Raw genomic sequence first — 25,085 nt, 5'->3', positions numbered from 1 at the left:
TGTTGAGATATTTAGAAACATGTGAAAAGTATATCGATATAAATTCATATCATAAAAACAAATTACTTTTAACTGCTCTAGACAGAGGTCAAATATTAATGCAGTTGAGTTTGCCATTGTGTAAGTTTTAAGATGAAAGTGTTTAAAACCTTGTACGTAACATGGTTTTGGAATTATTGATGCAAATGTGAGCAAGCAATATTTGATGCCTAGAGGCATCAGTAGGAGTTAACTGCAGATGCACCTGGAATTGTAACTTGGATGTAATGAGTTAATAATACGTCACAATCTTTTCATCTAGTTAACAAAATTTACATTAGAAGGCAATTCATTTCAATCTTTAGATTCTGTATATATGAAACCAATTCTTAAAACAGCTTAGAAATGTGTTTTTAAAACTCTATTACTATCAACATGGAATTTTTTGTGCTTTCCAATTGCAAATGCTTCTAGATTTAAGGAAACTCAGAACAACATTAAAATGAATTTACTAAAAAGGAATGGATTAGTATTATGGTCTGATTGCTTTGAAAAGGAAAAAAAAACTAAGTCCCCAGAATAGTTAATGAAAAAATATACATTAGATGAATCTGTTAACCAGTTATTATTCATCAGAAAGAAACTAAATTAATTTGTAGATAATATGAGTGAACAGGAGCAGAATGCTAGTCCCCCATTATACGAATATATGATTGCTATCATTGAAGGTAGATTGACCTATGAAGGAAGCTTGTCCAAGTTATTCAGGTTAATTATAAATAATAATAATTCTGATGCAAAATTCCTGAACTTTTTTAGAATTGCAGCTCCCTTTTTTAATTTCTCCAAGTTTTTTAGGTTTCTAATATCATGACAGGTCAAAGTCTGATTAAAGTTCATGAAATTAGTATTGTTTTACTTTTTGATGTCAGCTAAAAGTGCTGTTCGCAGCACCTACAATGTGCCCAGTGATGACTCCTTCTGCAATTCGTAAATAATTGCATGCATAAGACCTGTTGCTACTACTATTGGAACTATCTAGGTATCTCTCTTCCACATTGCTCTCATTTCTGCTTGCAAATCCTGATATTTTATGACTTTGTGTCTCTCTGTATGCAGGACACTGTAGTCACTGGGTGTGGCAATTTCAATGATCAACGCTACTTTTGTCTTCTTTTCTTGGACCACTATATCTGGTTTTCTAGCATCTATCTTTTGAACTGTTGGCAATGGATGATCCCATGTGATGTAGACTTCATCATTTTCTATGATGCTTTGTGGCCTGTGTTTCCAGTGTTTTTCAGCTACTTCAGTAGCAGAATGTTTGCACAATCCCCAGTGCAACAGTCTCACCACATAGGTTCATAGGTGTTTACTAGGCTAACAACCACAAGGGCCTTTTTAAGGCTAGCCATGCATCCCAAATCTTTGACAAGTTTTGATACCCTTGATAAGTGTAAGCATGGGCCTGGGAGATGAACAATTTACAGGTTACCTGTTTGCATCAGAGACATAGCTGCCAAACCAGGGATGAATTTCTGGTTTTCCATCCAATTTTCCAAGTTGCACTTGAATTGGATTAGGGAGGAACTCTGTTTCACATGTATAGGGAGCCTGTTCCATAGATGAAATAGTCTCTGGGATGCATACCGATCTCTCCAGCAGGTCCTATTTATATCACAGGCAAGGTTTAAGTCTTTAGAACAGGTAATTCTGGTACTGTTTATTTTGTGAATATGCAAGAGGTCCATCAGAGTGGGGTCTGATAATGCCTTTTATGCCATGCATAGATCTCCCCTCAAAAGCCTGTAGGAGACAGAATACAAGGATAAGGCCTTGAGGCAGTATGCATAGGACATATTACTTATGCCATATAGTCTTTTAGTGAAGAAGTGGACATTCCAGTTATTGGATATGCCTGGTTAGGTACATACCAAAGGGGGGAATTGTACTCAATGATAGGTCTGATGAATGCCAAATACAGTGGAACAATGACTTCATTGGACTTAGATGCCATACCTTTGTTTATAAGTTGCTCAACATAGAATGATTTCCTCAAGACTGTAGACACATGATGATCAAAGGCTAGATTACTATCTATGTGTATCCCTAAGTCCCTGACTACTGGGTCAATTCTAAGGAGTGTGTTGTCAATGTGATAGTTACCAGGGATGGATGACTTCCCAAAGGATACTATTACGCATTTCTTGACATTTAGATTTAGTCCATGACTCTGACACCAGCTGTTTGTCTGTGTCAGCCCCTCCTGGAGAACATATGAGATTCAATGACAGCTCCTAATTTGCAATCACCTGCAAATTTAGTCAGCCAGGGACCACTGACATTGGCCTTGACTTCTGAGAAGTAAATGCCAAAAAGGAGAGGTACAAGGACTGATCCTGAGGGACTCCACTTGTGACTGGCCTCTTTGTAGAGGTGGACTCCCCAATTCTAACTTCCTGAGTCCTGTCTGTGAGCCAGTTGGTTATCCACCGGGTGACATACGGGTTTGTACCTAACTTCTTGAGTTTGTCAACAATGCCCGAGTGAGGTATTGTGTCAAATGCCTTGGTCCGGGCAAGGTAGACAGTATGAATGATTTTGCCCTCATCCATTGCTCTGGTGACCTTCTCAAAGAAGTCCACCAGCTTGAGTAGGCATGATCTGCCCTTGACAAAACCAAACTGGGTTGGGTCCCATGTTTGTAGGTTTACTGTATCTCTATTGATCATCTCCATGATAATTCTTTCCATGGTTTTACATATAGGACTAGCAAGACTTATGGTTCTGTAGTTTCCAGGGTCTATAGATGGCTCACTTTTATGCAGAGGGATGGCTGTTGCCTTTTTTCAGTCACGAAGCATGAAGCCTGTGTGGAGGCTACAGTTAAATAGTAACTCTATAGTATATAGTAATTCCAGAGGCCCTGATAGGTCATGTTTCATGTTATTTAGAAGGCATCCTGGGATATTGTCTGTGTTCATTGATGCAATGTTCTTGGTCTTAGAGAAAGCATTAAGGACCTGTTCCCTAGTGATAGTAAGGGGAGTTATATTTGACGATATTTCCTGAGGGAAGGTTGAGGGGGAGAGAGGAGAAAAGTTGGAGCTGAATTTATGAGCCAGGTGGTTTGCTATATGTTCTGACTCAGTATGGATGGCTCCATTTACAATGAGCTCTGCGCACAATTGTGTATTGCCCTTGAGGTTGCAGACATAGCTAAAGAATGCTTTGTGGTTGTCCTTGGCCTGGGAGGTCAAGCTTACCTCAAATTTGGCTTTGGTAGACTTTATTGGTCCTCTGAGTTGTTTGTTTAATTTAATAAGAGTGCTTTTATCCTGCTGGGTACTGCACCTCCTAATTTTTGCCATGATTTTCTTCCTCCTGTTATACATCCAATTTATTTTGTGATTCCACCAGAGTGGCTTGTTTTTTTAGATAGTTTATACTTCTTCCTGGTGGGTACAGCTGCCTCTATGCAGCTATTAACATGCTTGTATAGGGTTTCTGTGAACAGTTCTGCTATGGCAGAAGTGTTCACAGGGTTTATAGGGGCTTGAAATTTAGCCGGGTTCTAACTTAATAGCAGGAGGTTAGCCTTAGAATAGTTCCTGAATATTCCCGGTCTAGCTGGGGGTCCAGGTTTTATTTTTACTTCAAAGGAGACCATTTTGTGGTCTGAACTTACCAGGGAAAAGATTACATTAGGAGGTGTGCAGCACTCTCCTATATTAGTGAGGACCAGATCCAGTATGGTTGCACCCCTGGTTGGTGTATTGAGTATCTGGCCTAGGGAGATTCTGTTTACAAAATCCAGGAATCTCTGTGCATGTACGTTTGATGTGATATAGGATTCTAAGTTAATAGTGGGGTAATTAAAGTCACCCATGAATATGGTATTGGGTTGGATTATTAGTGTTTCTAATAAGTCTAAATACATGGTATGGGTTTCTTGGGTCATAGAGGGGGACCCATAGCTTGCAAGGAAGTGGTACTGAATTTTACCTATGGTGATTTGAACATGGAGCAGCTCAAGTGCATTGTCCTGTTTGACCAGCCTGGAAGTATATTTATTTTTGATGTAAATAGATACACCTCCACCTTTAGTCCCTGCCCGTGAAGTAGCCAGTCTAAATGTGTGGAAGACATTATAAACCTACATTGTTGTTTTGATGTCCACAGTTTTAACCATATCTCAGAGGCTGCACAGACATCAGCATTCTCTAGGGTAAAGAGAGCTTCCAGGGAGTGGATTTTTGTTTAGGTTCCTTGCATTGAGCAGTAATACCTTTAGATTTTATTGGTTTTGATTTGCTATGTCGGGAGTACTTTCAATTTGGCATTGCCTAAAAATGGCACTGTGGGGGAAGACAATGTTTTAGCTAATATTCAAAAACCTAAAGAGGAGAGGTGCAGACCATCCCTGGCAAAGCAGCGTGGTCTGTTGACCATCTCCTTCCATGGTGACAAATATTGCACCCAATTATTAAAGTCAATCATCTTTTGTTCGTATTGTGGCATTATCCTTGGAGAAGGTAAAATGTTGCTCAATACTAGGCTCATACCAGCCTGAGACCCATATTCTGAGATTATTATGCCTTTCAGTATACAGTCCTTCTGCATTAGTATGTTGTAACCAGCAACGAGGTGTGCAATCGTTTCCAATTCTGTTTTACAAAACCTACATTTGTCTATTTCTCCCACATGTTCAATGGACTTTGTAAACCAATGTGTATGTAGCTCACTGTCTTGTGCTGTCAATATTAACCTTTCATCTCTTGGTTTGAATTCACCTCTCCTTAACCTTCCTGGGTTCATTCCTGATCAACATGAGGTTCTTCCAGAAGTTTTCAATACTTGCAACTATATTTATGCATTTTCCACATTTCTTGCCTTCTCATCTGGTCCTTCACCTTATATACTTTCTTTTGTTTTTGGCACATTCATTTGATGCCTGTTTTTTATCTACTTGTGGTTTGATTTCCATTCCTGCTTGATGCTGATATGCTTCTGCTAGCCTAAACAGGGAAGTCATCTTAGATTTATTCTCCTCATGTTTCAAAACTGTCACTACATTTGGGTTTTGTGAGGTCAGCAGATATGTGTGGAGTCCCACAATTGCAGAGCATGAACCATCCTTCATGTTTTCCTATCTAATCTATCCAACATGTTTTGGTGGCCAGTCAGTCACTCCAAAACTTAAGTTAGGACAGGAAGAGCAAATTGGTGTATAGCTTGGATTTTGTTCCTAGATGTCAGTGCTGTTTTCAGGATTAATTTAAGTCTTCTAAAGTGCTCTTTTCAAAGTTTTATTTGCTTTTGTTCATGTTTTATTGTTGATCTTTCATCAATTCCCTAATCTTTATGCAGTCCCGCTTGCTCATGTTCTTTTATATCACATTCTTGTCCCAAATTGATGTTTTCTTGGTGCTGCAGTTTTCCTTCTTTAAAGGTTGCTTTTGCACATTTATCAAGACCAAATGACATTCTTATATCATCTGAAAAAGTTTTGACATCTTGCAGTTGTGCGTTCAGTTCCTCATCTGATGAGTTATACAGTTTCAAATCATCATCAAAGAGAAGAGGTGAAGTCTTTACACTTTGTTGTTTTCTAGGAGCCAACTTATTGCCATGGCTTAAGCTGTTAAGTAGACCGCTTAATGGGTTAAGGGCAAGGCAGTATAGCAGCAGTGACAGAGGGTCACCCTGGATTATCTCCCTTTGAATTTTTTCCCCTGGAATAATAATTTGTCCTTTATCATGTCTTAATTGCAAAGTGGTCTGTCACTGTTTCATGGTCACTGTAATGTAGCTGATCAGTGTAGAATGTATCTTATACATTTTTGTACCATATACATATGGTAGTAGAACAAGTAACTCAATGGACAGTAAGAATAAAACTTTGTTACTTAAATCAGTTAGTTAAACTTCTTCAAGTTTATATTGGAAAAATTTTATGTGCAAATATATACATACAATGTTTGTTACTCCCTACAAAATCTCTAAGTTTACTAAAATTACTTTTTGAGTTTGTTGGAAATGTAGTAAAAATGTAAAAGCTGATTGGACAGATGCTTATGGCGTGTGGAAAATTAAATGTATATTGGGAAAATATAAGTATGTTTTTAAGAGGTTATGGTTTGATAATTGCTCTTTAACTAGATCAGTTATACTAATGAATGTTCCACTTCCTGTATTTGTAAAAGGCAAAGAACAAAATATGTTTTGGGCTCGCTTGGCAGTTGCTAGAAATTAGAAATTGAACTCATTTCCTGCATTAAAAGAATTTTAAAATTTAACAGTAATACTATGTAAAACTGAAAAAAGAAGTGGTCAGAATAAGATCTATAAATCATGCTAAGACTTTTAGTGGTTGAGATAACCTTGAAATGTTGCTATTGAAATACCAAGATTCTTAATGTGTTAATTGTATAAGATTACCTTGATAATTCAATGTATTCCTATCATTATATAACAATATGTGATGCTGAATTTCTTCTTTTCTGTGCACATATTGTGAATATGCTAAATTAATAAGAATTTTCTTTAAAAAACACTAACTGCAACTTTCCAATAAGAAAAAAAAATGTATTGTCATGTAAACAAACCTGATTCTACTTTCCAAATTAACTAAAAAATAAACAAATGTAAAATAAAATAACATATTCACGGTAGTACACTTATCCTGATTGACCATTTGCAGGTACTGCCCTGGTGAAATAATTCACAAAGAAGAAAAAGGATGAACAGAGACTCAAGCTTTCAAATTTTTAAATATTAAATGACATAACTGTAACACTAATACATTCTAGCACAGACTTTTCCAGACTACAAAAATACATCAAATAAATGAACACTTTAGAACAACTTTAAAGTTTAATGAATTATAAGCGAAAACACTCAAGATGAATTACTCATAACACTGTATGCAAACTAATGCCTTACTCTGTCAGCACTTAGACACCTAATGTAGCTTGTATAACTTAGCAGATAAAACTACTTTAATGAACATGTTTTGCTTAGACAAAAAGTACATTAAGCATTTCAACTTGGTACTAGTCATATTAAGACTGTGTTCAGGATTCAAAGATGGCTGCCATTCTGTAAACACTGCTGACCTGCAGCTCTTCAATAAACCTGAGAAAAATCTGTAACCTGAGTCGATACCAAGAGGTTTGAACATCAAATTAAAGACAAAAAAGATGCATCTACACTTAATTAATCTATAATCAGGAAAAAAAATGGAAAAAAAAGTATTTATCCATCAGGATTCCAAGTGATTAGCTAGCTCTGAAGAGACATAAACAAAGGACTGTGTGCATTCTTCATTTTACCTGTCAGCTTGGGGAAAGGAAAATGTCACAAGAAGGAAAAAGCATGGAAACAACTACTACCAAAACAAAGCTGTCGGAATTACAGTCACCATTAAAGGATGGGAGTGCGAAAAAACAAAGAATTACTAGACAGCAGGAACAACAGAAGCCAGAGACTAGATCTAAAACTGATCAGCCACTGAACATGGACGATATCAAACATGCTTTGTTACCTATACAAGAAGCTTTAAAGGACTTGACTACTCAAATACAAACTTTTGGAGTTTCATGTAATCAGCTGCTTCAGAGAATGGACAAAACAGAGGCTAGAATTTCAGAAACGGAGGACAAAATAGACTTGCTGGAGAAGAAAACAAAAGTATATGATGTGGGTTTACAAGCCATGCAAAGCAAACTTACTGATTTAGAAGCGAGATCTAGGAGAAATAATATTATTATTAGAGGGATCCCTGAAAACATTCAGTATGCAGAGCTAATACCAACTATAACACAAATATTTGAAATTTTGTTAAATGATGCTGATGGAGTGAAACAAATTGTTATCGAAAGGGCACACAGAGCATTGAGAGAGGTACAAGCTTCTAATATGCCTAGACCTGTATATGCTAAGATATTGAACTTTCAAGATGTTAGCAAAATACTTTTTACTGCAAAAAAGAATGGTGGCTTTGTTATGTGGAAAAATAATAAAATATCTCTGGCTCAGGATTTACCACTACAAGTAAGGCAAGCTAGGCAGTCTTTATCTGCATACTGTAAATTTCTGATTGACAAGCAAATTAAATTCCAGATGAAATACCCTAATGTGCTTACATTTATGGTGGATGGGATTAAATACTGTGTTTCTACTAAAAACGAGGCAAAGAGAGTGTTTCTGAAGGTTTTTAAACTTTTACCTGCATCAGAGGGCTGAAAGAAACTTCCGTTGAGACTGGCATGCTCCTGAGGTCAGATCCAGTATGTACTATACTACTAGGCTTAGGTAATCCTTTGTTCCCTGCTTAAGTCGTTTAGGCCTCTGTAAAAGCAATAAAACTGTTTGTTTGTGATAATCCGAGGGTCTGCTGGCCGTTTTCCGAACTTTTATGACCTCTACGAACTATTTTCGTCGAGTGGTAAACAGGAAGTCTCTTGAATGCAGCTGAGAGTGTGGATTTTGATGTAACACTTCCTGTGGTCCAGCTGTGAAAGCGGTCCCCTGTCGCGAGTATTACTGACGGTTTCCTGGCTTGAGAAGCTGAAAAGAACTGATATAATGTGTTAATGCTTTTTTTAACAAGTAAATAACATTAGAATGTGTACATGAAGCACATAATAACATCTGTTTTTCCTGTTTCTTTTTCCTTATGCTTATAGTTTTGAACCAAATTATGTTTTTATACTATCTGCAGTGGGTGCAAGGTTTAGCACTGTATATATGAATATAAATAGGTAAATAGTGGCTATTGGGTGGTGTTAATCAGACAACTAATGTTAGTATAGTTGGGAACTAAAGCATGCAACTGCATAACTTTAATAATTGGTAGTTGCAGGCACTGTGTATGGTACAGAATTATAATGTGGGATGCATTTACGATTTTTTTTTTTTTGCTTGTTTCTTGTTTTTTTTTCTTTCTTTCTCTCTCTCAATAAAAGTGGTATTTTTTTTGCTTTTTTTTTTGCTTGTTTCTTGTTTTTTTTTCTTTCTTTCTCTCTCTCAATAAAAGTGGTATATAAATAATGATTGTAACAAAAGAGGTATTTGGGGTAGGTATAAGTAGCTAGTTAATATATTAAAATTTTTCTTTAAATGGTAATAATACCTTACAATGGAGATTTGCTTAATTAATAGTTGGAACATAAGCTGTAGAGCAATAGCAGTGTTTGTTAGGGAATGTTTAGTTTAGACTTTGTAGTAGCTAAGTTAGAATATATAGGTTGTAAGTTTAGGAAATGTTTTAAGTTTTATTACATGAAGCTTTTAAATATGTTTGTGTTTTTAACCTTGTTCATGTTTTTTCACATACAAGACCTATATAAGTCCTGGTCCAGGGGTAAAGTGGGTAAGCACTGGCTGGGGACGGGATGTAGGAAATGCTTCCAGATTATGTTTAGTATGCAGTTAGTACATATCCATTGGACAATTTCCCTCTTATACTATTATTGGATAATTAGACCTGTCAATGTGGGAATTAGACTCATGGAATGTTAAAGGGCTCCAGAACTTGAAGAAGAGGAAGCTGTTACTACACATATTGCTACAGGACAAAGCACTGTTTGCATTTTTACAAGAAACACACTTGTTAAATGATCAGTGGGATGATATTAGGAAAAAGAACTGGATCAGAAGTGTAGTGGCATCAGAAGGTAAGACAAACAGTGCTGGAGTAGCCATAATTATTAAAACTCAATACAAAGACAAGATTTTAGACTCTAAAGTGAATCAAAATGGGCGATGGTGTTATGTTATTTTATCGGATAATGCATTTGATAAACCTCTTTTACTTTTGAATATATATGCACCATGTAATGACCAACAAAGTTTCATAACATCATTATATCCAATCTTAACACAGTATGATGGTTATTATTTTATTGTGGGTGGGGACTGGAATACCTATCAAAATCCAAAGTTGGATAGGTCTTGTCCACAAAGAGCATTTAATAAGCAGGCCGGGATAGCATTAAATGATTTCAAGGAAGATTTTCAATTATATGACCCCTTTCGTTATGCACATAATATTAATAATGCAACTAAGTATACCTTCTATTCACCATGCCACAAAATGTGGTCTAGAATAGATTTTTTCTTGATATCCAAAGCATTAATTAATTTGGAACCAGTAGTGGTTATACATACTCGATATCTATCAGATCACTCAAAAATTTCGTTAAGGTTTTCTAAAGATTTAAAAGATACAAGAATGCATAGAGGTTACAATTGGTCACTTAATCCAAATCTGTTAAATAAAAAGGATATAATAGATGGAATTGTAAAATATCTGAAAGGTTTAACAGATAGGTTGAAGCTTCAGGAACATACTCCTGATATTGAATGGGCAGCAGCTAAATCTCAAATTACAGGATTTCTTTTGCAAAAAGCCTCATATTATAAGAAAATGCAAAACAATGATATTCAAAAATTAGAAACAAAAGTGAAGCTAGTTGATAAAGAACTGATTCAGAATTTTAATGCTCAAACAGAGAAGGAAATGTTGAAATGTCAAAGGGATCTCTTCTTGCTGCATAATAGTAGATTAACACTTCAGGAGCATAGGTGTTTAGTGAAATATGCCAATAATGTTCAAATACCGTCAAAAGCATTGGCAAGGATTATAAATCAATCGAAAACAACTGTACATATTTCGGAAATACAATGTAATGACACAGTGTATTCTAAAACTGAGGATATTATTGATATTTTTGAAAAAATCTATACCAAGGTATATGAGGGTCAAATTGATAGGCCTATACATAAACCGAATAAAAGATTCTTGCAAAAAATTAACTTTCCAAAATTAGAAGAGAGTCTGCAAGGTGATCTGATTAAACCTATATCTCCAGAGGAAATAGTATATGTAATTCAACATATGAAAGTACATAAGTCACCAGGTCCTGATGGTTTGACAGTTGAATTTTATAAAGAGTTTGCGGATAGTTTTGGTAAAATATTGTCTCATGTATTTAACTACATAATCGGAAATAAAATTAGTGATCCTCACCTTAATGCGTCAAAAACAATCTTTATACATAAAGCTAATTCAGACCCCCAAAGCCCGGATAATTACAGGCCAATAGCATTAATAAATGTGGATATGAAAATTCTAACTACCATTATAGCATGTAGGTTAAAAAAGATTATGATACATTTAATTTCTAAGGAACAGGCTGGATTTATGGCAACTAGACAAACTAGTGATAACACACTTACACTACATAATATGATGATGTATGCTAAACAAAACAACTCTAATATTTATGCCCTTATAATAGATGCTCAGAAAGCATTTGATAGAGTGGATATAAACTTTTTGTTTGATGTGTTACCTTATTTCAATATGCCTCAGGAATTTATTCAGATACTACAAATATTATATAGTAATCCGTATACTACGTTATATATTAATAGGAGTTATTCTAAAAGAATACAGATTAAAAATGGTACATGGCAGGGTTGCCCTTTGTCCCCCTTATTGTTTAACCTTTATTTAGAACCTCTATTTTTATATATTAAGCAAAATTTGTGTCATAATGCACCAATACTTTATAGCAATAAATTATTAATGTCGGCATTTGCTGATGATCTTATTATTTATTGTACAACCCCAATTTCTGATAGTGAAAAGATATTAAATGTTATAAACGAATTTTCAGAAGTCTCTAATTACAAAATTAATTTGGAGAAAACTAGTATTTTCCCGTTAAGAACCCCTAAACCTTTTTCATTAATGTCCCTGGTGGGGAAGATATCATGTAAAGAAAATATCAAATATTTGGGTATTAGCTTCTCTACGGATAATAAGGATTTTTATAGTAATAATATTAAACGTGTATGGGAACAAATAGTAGCTGATTGCGGCAGATGGAGGAATTTAAGACTACCGGTATTGGCAAAAGTATCAATAGTGAAAATGAATATATTACCACGAATGTTGTATATGTTTAGGTCTGCTCAAGTATCAATTTAAAAGACAGTTTTTAAACAAATTCATAAAGATCTAGCTAAATTTATTTGGGAGCCAAAGAAAACTAGAATATCGTATGAGAAATTAATGACCCCGAAGAGTAGAGGAGGACTTGAGTTACCAAATTTTGAAGTATACTATTTAATTGTGAACGCCAACAGGTGTTTAAGAATTGCTAATTATGAGGTAACTAGTACAAAGTGGATACCAACTTTGGTGTTCTTGAATTACAAGCATATTCTAGATCGGAATATAAATCCTAAAGCTTTACCCTTTTTGGGTAAAAGTAGTTTGATAAAGTATGGGATTATGGACCACTTAAAAACATATGTGTTATCTTTGCAAAATCTATTCCAATCAGTAGACTTGTTGCAATATATGATGGTTTTTCAACCTTTCCATAGGAATCCCAATTTTAAACTAAATAATCCGTTGATTGATCTTAGTAAATTCCCATTAATAGTTAATTTGACTCTGATTGATGTTTTTAATAAATTTAATTTATCGGCTTCGCAAGCTAGACAGCAATTGAATCTTCCTAAGAGTTATATGGTTATCATGAGACAAATCAGAGAACTTGCTCTGAGTCATTTTGAAAACTTTAAACCGGTAGTCGGAATTGTGGATAAATGCTCTGAATTGTGGCAGGCTCTCCAATAGGAGGTCAAATTTATAACAACAACAAATAAATTAATTAAAGATTTAAAATTCCAGGATAAAATTCTGTTGTCAGGGTATTGGGTAAACAAAATGACAGTAGCAGATAATCAGGTATTAAGAGCAATTGATTTAACAATAAAATCGGTCTCTTTTCAAAAGTTGATGTATACGCAGTTGATGATTTGGAATAATGCTTATTATACTCGTCTTAGGTTACATAAATTTAATCCTAGGAATTCTCCAACTTGTCCACATTGCACAAATCAAACGGCGGATCTTCTTCATATGTTCTGGAGCTGCAAGTGTATATATAAACTTTGGAACTCTCTTAGAACACAACTACAAAAGATGAGTTATCAAAGTTTAACGTTATCATGGGAATTTATGATTCTACATGTTCCTCCAAGAGAGCTCTCTGGATCACAAACTATAATATGTATGAATATTTTTTTGCTGATGAAGTTATATATAGCTACAAATTGGTTAGAACCAGATAAGACATCATGGGATAATTTTAAGCTTGTGGCTATAAAGCATATATTAGCACATAAATTACTCCTGAAGCAAAGTAACAAAAATATTAATAACCTGAAAATATGGGAAAAGGTTTTTAATATTATATTAGCATAATACTGTTATTAGGAATATATTAAAGTTTGGATGTATATGTGGAGGAAACAATGTTTTGAAAACATATATGATATGTATGGACGCAAAGTACTTCTACAAATGTTTTGGCTTTGTTTTTTTTCCCCTGGTGTTTTCTTTGTTGGAATAATGACGATTTTTATATGGAAGCATTTCGTGTAGATATTGTATATAGTTTTGATAGTAATAGTAGTGAATTATGTGTGTGATTTTATTGTATTTGGAAAATATATTTCAATAAAAATTTATTATGGAAAAAAAAAAAAGACTGTGTTCAGGTACAAAAGTTGATTGCATAGATAAATAGACAGGTACTTGAACAGTAGTTTGAGTGTAGCAGGAAAACCTAAAGAGTGAAATAGTTTCAGATGGTCGGCTGTTTAAAATGGTTCAGTATATTGGATGTAGTGCTTCTTTTCAGATTCTACCACTGAGAGGATGGGGCCAGCAGTATGAAGCAAATGACATGCCAGAAAATAAAAACAGCCACTGTTCTTAAATATCAAGTGGAAGCATCCAAAACTGTTAGAGACATTGTCATACTAGTCAGGAGTATATATGCATTGCACTCTGTATAACATAACTGAAAGTGACACTGATGAAAAAAGCTAGCATTCTTCCACACGTGATAACTGTATTTTTTCCAAGTGTTTTATTAAAATTGATATAGTCAAAAACATTTGAATATTTGAAGTATAAAAAAACTTAACTAAAAATATCAAAAACACAACAAAAGCCACTATTTCCAACAGAGTTTACTGTACAGTAAGAACTCTAAAGATGCTTCCAAGAGATACCATAGCTTGTGTAAAAGTTTGGCGCTTATTTAATAAACAGTTCCTTGAACTTTATCCAGGTGTTATGAGAAGACGTGATTGTGGTTGTTCTCATCTTGGTTGATGTACATTACTACTGACAAACTTCAGTTGCAAGGTCTTAAATTCATTTAAAGTTGGGGTAGATACATTTTTCCAATTCCTGGTTATAACTTTCCTTGCTATTGTTAGTATACTCCATAGAAGTGATTGTTCAGTTCTTGTGACACAAGCAGGTATTGGTGTATTAAATAGAAATTTTGATTTGGTTAAAATAAAATTATCAGTAAATAAAGCTTGTAGAAAAAGATTAATGCTATCCCAGAATGGTTTAAATACAAGATAATAAAAAATGTTGTCAATCAGCTTTAATGTTTAACTTACATCTCCAACATTCAAATTTATTTTGTACATTAATTCAAACATATGTGGGATGATAAAATCACTATGCATGGACTTCCGTGAAAATAATCTCCATTTTAATGAGGAAGTTGTTAACTTTGATGACACTAACACTATTTTTTTATCTTTCTCACTTGGAGAATTATTTATGATTTTAAAATATTCCCAACAACTTCCTTTATAATAGTTAGTTACATTTTTAACCATTTATATAATTTAGATAAAAGTCCTTTCCCCATTATCCTCTGATGAACCAACATGTTAGATTAGGAACTTCCATTTTAAAGTAGTTATTAGACATTAAGCAGGCTAAAGGGTAAAATAAATTTTGTTTCATTTATGCATAAAAGAGAGTTAAGCAGAAAGGAAAATAGCCTTGCTGGTCAAGCATTTGAGACAGTTTAATAGAAAGGAAAGGTAAGCATAAAGTGTGCAGACTGAATGTTCTTTTCTCAAGAGAAAGATACAATTTTGCTAGCTACAGAATGTTCCTTAATGGAATGTTGCACATACAAGACAAAGTCTGAGACCAACGTTAGAAAAAATAAATAAATAAAATTACTGGACTGAAGCAAAGAGGTTTTCCCGTTCGATTCTCGGCTGGAGCGCCTTCTGTGTGGAGTCTGCATGTCCTCCCCATGGTCGAGTGGCATTCGAAAGACATGCGTAGAATGGGCATGCCTTCATTGAAGGTTGGGTGTTGAGCTGGCACCTCGGCACCCGTAAAAAATTTACTGCCAATCATTAGCGGACCGGACTTCCGCTGTGGCAACCCCTAACTGGGAAAAGCTGAAAGAAAAACAACTGGACTGAAGCAATATGGGTGGCCACAGTGGTGCGGCAGTTAGTGTTGTCGCCTCACAGCAAGAGGTTCTCCGGTTCGATCCTTGGCTGGGGTGCCTTCTGTGCGGAGTCTGCATGTCCACCCTGTTTTCGCGTGGGTTTTCTCCGGGTGCTCCGGTTTCCTTCCACATCCCAAAGGTATGCTGTAGGTGGATTGGACACTCTAAATTGGCCCTAGGAGTGTGTGCATGTTTGTCTTCTGTGGAAGGTTGGATGCTGGGCTGGCAACTCAACACTGTAAAGCTCTACTGCCAATTATGAGTGGACAGGTGATCCACTGTGGTGACACCTAACCGGAAAAAAGACGAAAGAAGAAGAAGAAGACTGTACTGAAGCAATATAATCTGTTGTTCTCAGATTAGCAGTTCAGTTAAGGTTTGTAAGTTCATTTTGACCTGTTACTTCAGAGAAGATGACAGACACTCAAGCCCTAGTACAGAAGACAAGTAATCTAAAGACTATGTTAGTTTGCATAATTTTTGTTCAGGACAATCAGAATATGATGTGCAGTAACTTTGAAAACTAATTGTTTATCAGTACTGTTAATGAAAACTGTATTCAGATATTGTGAACATCTGATAAAGCCTTACTGAATGAACTACAGTGTTTGGAGAATTCATTCTGAAAAGTTCACAAGACTTGGGCCATAAAGGAGAGACTAGCACCTGTTCAGCGTGAGCTTGGGTAATTAACATATAAAGACTTTTATATCTCAGTCTCATTGCATACAGTGTTTCCAGTTAATTACAGTACATTACAATATTATAAATTTTTACACAAAATAATTAAAAGTTCAATAAATTTAGAAATAGCATTTCTTAATGTCAGTTGCATTAAATTAATTTTATATTCAATTGATTTTCTACAAAGTTTGAATATCTAACCACATTTCATTACCCAGATCAAATTTATTTATTGTATAATCAACAGTTTGTCATTTTCACCATCCAACAACTGAAAGCAATATATCAAGTTATTTTCTTTAAATTAAACCATTGTTGATAAATTATATTAAATATATTGTTCTGGGAAAAAGCTATAAGAAACAGCAGGAAAATCCATGCTTTATATTCTGGGTTTCTGTAGATGTAGTTTCTAAAAGTGGTCACTATTATCGAGAGATAGGAAAAATTAATTGCTTGATTACTTGTTTGTTTTTCTTTCGGCTTTTCCTGGTCAGGGGTCACCACAGTGGAACTCCGGTCCGCTAATGATTGGCAGTAGATTTTTTTTTTACGGGTGCCAAGTTGCCAGCTCGACGCCCAACTTTCAACGAAGGCATGCCCATTCTACGCATGTCTTTCGAATGCCACTCTAACGAGGGGGAGACATGTAGACTCCACACAGAAGACGCTGAAATCTAAGAATTATTGAATCAAGCTCTTTTATAATATTTTTAGAAGGGGGGGGAGAAAGAAATTGAGTTATAGTCAAAAATTTTGGTAAAATAATCATTTTAATTATGGAAAGCTTCTCATCCATGGTAAAAAAAAAACTTACTCAATTTCTTAACTAGATTCTTTAAAGAAGTTAAACAATTATTGTAGTTAAAAGTTATTATATTATGAATGTTATCAGTCAAGGTGATCCCTAGATAAATACTTTTTTTATCTTTAACAATATTTCATTTTGTTTCCATTTATATAAATGTAAGATTGCATATGTCACATGCGAAAATTTAATAGATTTGTTGAGAAAATATATATATTTAGGAAATCTTTTATTTAAACAAAGATTGTCAGCGTTTATTAATAATATTTTTGTTTTGTTATCATTAAAGTAAAGTCCAGATATCTTCTGAAAAATGTCTATGGTATTAAAGACAGCATGTAGAGAGCTATTACTTTCATTTAAGGTCAACAAAATATTGTCAGCAAACAGATTTTGGAATTTAAGTTCTTATTTACCTGTATTCCTTTAATGTCTGAATTAGACCTTATGAAATTTGCAAACGGTTCTATAATTAAAATAAATAAAAGTGGTGATAACAGACATCCTTGTTTAGTTCCTTGAGTGATATTGATTGACTCTGATGTCTATGGACCTGTTTTATGTAAGCATAAGAATTTTCATGGAGGAGATTAATAAGTTGTATAAAATTACTTGAAAAATTACATTCTTATAAAAGCAATGAAAGGTGCTTCCAATTAACATAATCAAATGCACTATTGTCTAAACTTATTAAAGTTAAGTTTACTTTCAATCTTTTTGCATAATCAGTTTATTGTTAATATTCTTTTGATAGTATCATATTTATTCCCATTTGTTATAAAACCAGTTTGATCATTGCTATTCATAGATAGTAAGAACTGCTGTAATATGGTAGAGTGTATAGCCATAAATATTTTGTAATCAACATTCAATAATGATATTGGTCTGTATGCAATACAATCAGTAGGATCTTTTTCACATTTTAAAATTGGAGAAATAAGGACATACTTCCAAGACAGGAGCATATTTGTTAGACCTTTAACTATGGAGAAAACTTTGAGTAAAATACTTAAGTCATTTTTAGTCATTAGTTTATAAATTTCAAGTATTATGCCATCATTACCAGGGGCCTTATTAAATTTAAATTTATTAATTTGAGCTTTGAGTTGAGACATTAAAATGGGCCTATCATTTTATCTCATCTGATATTCAGATAGTTTATTTTTACTATGTTTTCTAATAAAAAATTTGATTGCTTCTTGCAAGTTTTGGATATATTGATTAATTGTATTAAAATGAGGTCTAAATTCTCTTAGAATATCCTCTAAGTCAGTAATGTTTGTACTTCTATTCAAATAATATAACTCCTTGATATGATTACATTTGGATAGCAATTTTGTTCTTGTTCCTAAATTATGCATGGATTTTGGATTAACAGAGTAAATGATTAACTTAATCCTTCCTTGATTAATCATAGTTTTTGCTTTAAATTTTTTAAATACTTACCATTTAAATTGTTAGTTTCTTTTTTCATATTGGCATTTCCTTTCTGTCTGTCTAAATTTAATTTATTTATTCTTTTGTGTAAGTCTGTCATCTCCTTATCCAACTTCTTTTGTTTTTGAATGTACAAGGACATAACTTTGCCATATAAATAAGCTTTTAGAGCATCCCTTACATTTATCTCTCAAATATCTATAATTTATTTCAATAAAGGTTTGCATTTCTTTGTTAAAAAACATCTTTAAAATCCTTCAAGTTAATTAGATATGCTGGTGTCTTTTAATGGGAATTTTACAGTTGAGGATTAATATTAATTCAAAAGGTATAATGTTATGATCTGAGAGTTGACAAATGACTATTTTAACATTTGTCTAGTCTAGAAATTAAATAATTCAAAACATATACTCTATCTATTAGTGAATAAAATTACTGCTTATGTGAATAATCAAAGTAAAAGAGTTAGTCTGAATCAGAAAATTCATTAATGTCCTTAATATGAAATAAATCTATAAACTCTATTAAAGCTTTCACTAAGGCAGGTATTCTTCATTTTCCAGAGGTATTAGTATCTTCTGCTTTTAAAACACAATTAAAATCACCCACCAGTATAATGCTACCTTTTGCAATTTGAACAATCTAATCTAATTACTCTTTAACAGTTTTAACTCATATTCCATGAATCCAGTGCACATTGATGAATGTGTATAATTTTCTTTTGATTTCTAGAGTTACTGATCAAATCATTCCTTTGTTGTCATTATATGTATTCAGAATTTTTGGTATAGGTTTAGAGTTTCTCCATATAATCACTACCCCTTTTTTTCTGAATATAATGAGAGCTGGATAACACATTATAAAAATTAGTATCAAGCCTGTCAATGTCCTCTTGCAAAAAGATGTGTCTCTTGGAAAAAAATAATCTGGGAATTAAATAATTTTAAAATCCTATTTAAACTACCTCTCTTACAGCCATTATTTAAACCATTAACATTTAAAGAAATACACTTTAGATGCATCATGTGAAAATCAAAACAAAAACAGAAGAAATATCATAGAGAATCCCGATATAAAATATTAACCAAAAAAAAAAACACACCTAGAATTCTTGAACTGTTTGTCAATTAATATATGTGCTATAAAACTGATATTATCAGTAGAATATGTAATAGCCACAGTAGACACCCATAAAAAAGTAAGATATTTTATGAAAGATGAAACATAAATTACTAATACACATCCTACCACTCATGGAGTCAGAGACTACTAGTTGGAATAACAAACCTATCCAAACTTTCCCAATCATCCACTAAAATAAGTCCAAACTTCCCTGCTACAATTATAACAGTTTGTACACAAAAAGTCATGAAAACTCTTAAGAAAGAAAACCTCATACTCATAAAGATTCTGTATATATTGTACTAGATTGCATATAGAAAGATATAAATTAAACAGTGAAGGTCAAGAATCTACCACAAGAGTTGGATTCAGATTCTTGATATTGAGTTGAAAACAAACTCTTTAGCTTTTCAAGACTTCTTTGCATTTCATCTTTGTATAAAGCACCAGCATGTCTTTGACTAAATTTACTGAAAATTCCATGCATAAATGTATCATTAAGTGCATCAATCAAACAAACCAAACTTCAGTTCAAAGTACTCTTTTACAAATGGCATATAATTCATCTTCTTTTTTACAATTGAAATAGAATGTTTCTACAACTACAAATAATTCAGACTGAAAATGTCTCATTAACTTTTTTATAGTCTTGTCATAAAATATCATATTTTTTCTTCTCCTTCCCTTCCACCTCCCCCTCCCCCCTTTTTTTTGTTTTTTGAATTAGTTTTAGAAGTAACGTGCATAATGACACACCTATAACAGTGGGTAGGTTCTAATGTTATCCTCTGAAGCAATGCTGTTAACCGCAAATATTGTGTAACTCTTTCTGTACATACATTCTAACATTCTATTGGTGATTTACAGTTTCCATTCTTACTAAATACACATTTGAAACTATCATCCCTACTTGATTTCTTTATTAAGTTATAATCTATGAGAAAAAAATCTTATAAAAACAGAAATGCCAATATATTACCAATAACAAATCACATTATACTAGTAGGGAAACATGTATGCTATTTAGTGCAGTGCTCAATACTTTTCATAACTACACAGTTTTTCAGCCAACATATAGATGTCATGTCTTCTTCAGATAAATATAGCTGTATTTACCAGTGTTTAATGAACTAAAACTAGTCTATATATATATATATATATATATATATATATATATATATATATATATGGATCTAGGACTTTTGAACGAAAGTTCAAAAGCCCAAATCCATTACCACCACCCCCCCCCCCACACCCCATACATTAATATTCTCACTCCGAGGTCGCACTACAGTGGGGAAAAGGGAATTTTTCCTTACCGCACTGTAGTATGACTGGAGCAACAAGCATACTTATGCAAAAGTTCTGCTTTCGTGAACAGCACTTTCAAGCAAGTATGCTCACCAAATTGAGATTCGATGAAAGATGCAGTCGAGCATCTGTATGGATCCTATATATATATATATATATATATATATATATATATATATATATATACATATATCTATATATAAAAATTATATGGGAGCCCTTCATTTGTTCGAACTTTCAAATGTTCGAAACACATATGGCCGGCACCTTATGAGTGAACGTTTGAAAGGCCGACAAATGATAGTGGAGATCCTGCTACATTGCATGACTGGTAGATTCCCCTTTCTTGCATTGTATTGTGGTCTCTGAGTGAGAATATTTAAGTAGCAGGGGGTGTGGGAGGTGCAGGGGCACTTGCCCCCCTGCATAACACAGTTTACCTGTGTTTACAGGTAGATAACTGGTGCTATTTCAGGATGTCATTCTTAAGAAATGTCGATCATATGGTGTTGGCCATATGAAAGTCGGCATTCTGAATGGTCGACATTCTGAAGTAGACCTATATATATATATATATATATATATATATATATATATATATATATATATATGTATATATATATATATATATCTATATATATATATATATATATATATATATATATATATATATATATATATATATATATATATATTAAAAACAGTGAGCAAAGTTACAGACATTTTAGATATCTTAATTCCCTCTTTTTGTGTAATGATGAATTCCCTTAGAAATGATGTAGGTAAATATAATAGCTGGGCATTTATGTACATTGTATAGTTAGATGATTCTGTAGAATAGTTTTTGTGTCCTAGCACTACTGCTATGGATATTATTTAAACCAAGCATGTACCATCACTGAAATTAGTTTTAGTCCCATATTTGTTTTCAGGTCAATTTAGTAAATACCCTTCACCCAGCGTGAAGAAACACAACTAACAATATCTCCAGTTCCCAGTCACAATCATAACAAAATCTTTGAACAAAAATAAACTAAAACATACTTGAATACGAACATGCTGAAGCTAATGGAAGGACAAATTTGCAAAACAGCAATAAATCAAATAAAAACATATGATATAATAAGAACTATAAATGGTTTCACCAATTGCAGGAAAAAAAAACTTGGTTATCCATAGGATGTGTCAAGCCCATCATACTTCAATTATGACTTTAAAATCTATAATGATCTGAACACCAAACAGCAAAAATGAAAAAAAAGATTCCATTACTCCTTGCCCGTACTCCAGACCTTTGCCCTTCCACATCAAACATCTGCACTGCCCCACTCCCATTTAAATGACAACTAAATCCAGTTACTAAAAAGAAAAAAATGTCAAAACTAGGACTAAAGATGAATGCATGAGAACATAAGATTGTTTTAATGTAATCCATTCTTCGCATTTTTTTTGTGAAGAGACAAAAAACACTCTCCCACATTTACCCACAAACAAGGGAACTTATCCAAAAACAGAGATGACACAATAGTACAAATACATTGCATCTTTTATGCAACACAAAAATGAACATCCCGATATCTAGTTTTATTGCAAACAAAGGCAAAATAAAAAGTGGATAACTTAATAAAATAAAACAAAATGACACCAGTCACACATATCTGAAGACCAGGCTTCCGATTCAAATCAGAACACACCAAGACAAACACAGATCAAACAGGACAAGAAGTTACATACCAAGAACATCACGCCCATATTTCAAAAAAACTTTTTTCTCAGCCAGTTCACTTCACAGTATTCCAAGGCTAGTATAAATCCAAGCGACCAGAAAAGACATAATCATAAGAAACAGTACAGCTAAACATCAATCAACTTAATCAATATATAAATTAAGCAACTAGATTTTAATATATTAAAATGTAAAACGTCATGATTAAAAATAATGTAAAAAAGCTAAAAAATGCAACTGAACAACCCATAAAGTATTGCTATAGCTAACAAAATATCTTTAACAGAAGAAAAGGAAAGGAAATCTTCATGTGTAATAAATACTAAAGTAATAATAGCAGTGAAAGAAAGAATATAACTAGGTACGCTAAACCAAAAAGATAGATAAATATATAACTGTTAATATTTATTTATTAATTAGTATAAATTAAAAACTAAAGTAATAATAGCAGTAAAAGAAATAATATAACTAGGTACACTAAACCATAAAGATAGATAAATATATAACTGTTAATATTTATTTATTAATTAGTATAAATTAAATACTAAAGTAATAATAGCAGTGAAAGAAATAATATAACTAGGTACACTAAACCAAAAAGATAGATAAAACTGTTAATATTTATTTATTAATTAGTATAAATTAAAAACTAAAGTAATAATAGCAGTGAAAGAAATAATATAACTAGGTACACTAAACCAAAAAGATAGATAAATATATAACTGTTAATATTTATTTATTAATTAGTATAAATTAAAAACTAAAGTAATAATAGCAGTGAAAGAAATAATATAACTAGGTACACTAAACCAAAAAGATAGATAAATATATAACTGTTAATATTTATTTATTAATTAGTATAAATTAAAAACTAAAGTAATAATAGCAGTGAAAGAAATAATATAACTAGGTACACTAAACCAAAAAGATAGATAAATATATAACTGTTAATATTTATTTATTAATTAGTATAAATTAAATACTAAAGTAATAATAGCAGTGAAAGAAATAATATAACTAGGTACACTAAACCAAAAAGATAGATAAATATATAACTGTTAATATTTATTTATTAATTAGTATAAATTAAAAACTAAAGTAATAATAGCAGTGAAAGAAATAATATAACTAGGTACACTAAACCAAAAAGATAGATAAATATATAACTGTTAATATTTATTTATTAATTAGTATAAATTAAAAACTAAAGTAATAATAGCAGTGAAAGAAATAATATAACTAGGTACACTAAACCAAAAAGATAGATAAATATATAACTGTTAATATTTATTTATTAATTAGTATAAATTAAAAACTAAATTAAAAAGAAGAAAAAAAAGAAAAGAGAAAAAAAACTTTGCTTAATTACCTTAATGGAGTCAGCATCTGAGTTTCCTTTCATATGCTTTGAATATGCCCAAAGAGACTGTGGTATTCTATAATCAGAAAATAAATGAAGTTAAGTTATGCATACAAGGCAAGACAATTTTATGTAAGTTAGTATTGTAGTCATTTTTCTTTTTACTTATTTCTCTTCTCATTTGTTTTCTAAGTATTTTTCAGCTTGTCCCTTCAGGGAACTGCTGTTGTAATCCATGTCTTCTATTTGTTCTAGTATATTGTTAGTTTTTAAAAATGATTTGGCAGAGTCTTCAAAGGTTTTGATTGTATCTGATAGAAATATTTTAAGTCTGGCTGGAAATACTAGATGAACTTTAATCTGATTCTTCTTAAGATTTTTTATTAAGGGAAGAAAGACTTTTCTTTTGGACATCACAGCCGCAGAATAATCATTATCAAACCTTATTATTTTATTTTGTATGTTGATTGGAGCTTTAGACCAAGCTGATTTAAGAATTAATTCTTTGTCCTGTAAAGAAAAAAAAAACTGGCAGTGGAAGATTGGCAGATGATTGCTTTCGAGACAGATGTAACCAAGGAACTGTGAGCTCTCTCAGTGCCATAGGACATAGCTTCAGGTAAATCTAATATCTCATGGAGCTAAGATGTTAAAAAGTTTATCATACTCTTTCCAAAAATCTTTTCAGGCAGAAGAAAGATGTGTATATTGTTTCTCTCAGCCCTGCTTTCCAAGTCATCAGTTTTATTCTGCATAAGAGTGTTGTATTTCAGTAAAAAATCTATATTATTTTCATTTTCAGTTGTTCTCCCTTCAGTGTCATTTAATGAATCCTCAATGTCAGATATTTGGGGGTTTTGTTGTTTTAAGATCGCATGAATTTGTTCCATCTGCTTAGAACAATTTTATTTAAAGTTATCTATTTTATCATCCATCTTATCCATTTTAAGGAAAGTTCCTGCATGTTGAGATTAACTGCCTGAAGCTCCTTCTTTATAGAAGAGTCCTGAGTATTTGCTTTTGTATGACCCATTTCAGCTTTATGTGCAAAGAGATCTTCCAGATAAAATTTTGACAGGAAAATAGTGAAAACTAAAAAAAAAAAAAAGAAAAAATCTTGATGATATCCTTCAGAGCTTATTAAATTGTTATATCCACTTGAACAAATCAAATAGAATATTATGAAAATATAATTTCCTGTCAGAAATAAAAAGAAGTAGCAGAGCAAGGAAAATCTGCTGCTAGCCAAACAGCATCCTAGCCATGCCCCCGCTAGCTGTATTTTGGATGACA

Source organism: Protopterus annectens, chromosome 2.part1 (assembly GCF_019279795.1).
Source record: "Protopterus annectens isolate FY-2018-M chromosome 2.part1, PAN1.0, whole genome shotgun sequence".
Lineage (NCBI taxonomy): Eukaryota > Metazoa > Chordata > Ceratodontiformes > Protopteridae > Protopterus > Protopterus annectens.
Note: the sequence above shows the minus strand (reverse complement) of the source record.